The following is a 221-nucleotide window of genomic DNA, read 5'->3' on the forward strand; positions in this document are numbered from 1 at the left end:
CAAAAAAAAAAAAAAAAACAAGAAAAACGTTTCCCAGCAAATCACTAGCTGACAGAATCAATGACTTACAGTCCAGATGGAGTTCCTGCCGCTCCAGAACTATTTTCTCCTCAGAATAAAGACTTCTGACATTGATCCATCAACACAGCACACTCAAGTGTGTTTATTGCATCACTGTACAGTAATCAGATGAGATGGACACTGGATCTCCTCACCAAACA

This window comes from Oryzias melastigma, linkage group LG9 (assembly GCF_002922805.2).
Source record: "Oryzias melastigma strain HK-1 linkage group LG9, ASM292280v2, whole genome shotgun sequence".
In the NCBI taxonomy this organism is placed as follows: domain Eukaryota; kingdom Metazoa; phylum Chordata; class Actinopteri; order Beloniformes; family Adrianichthyidae; genus Oryzias; species Oryzias melastigma.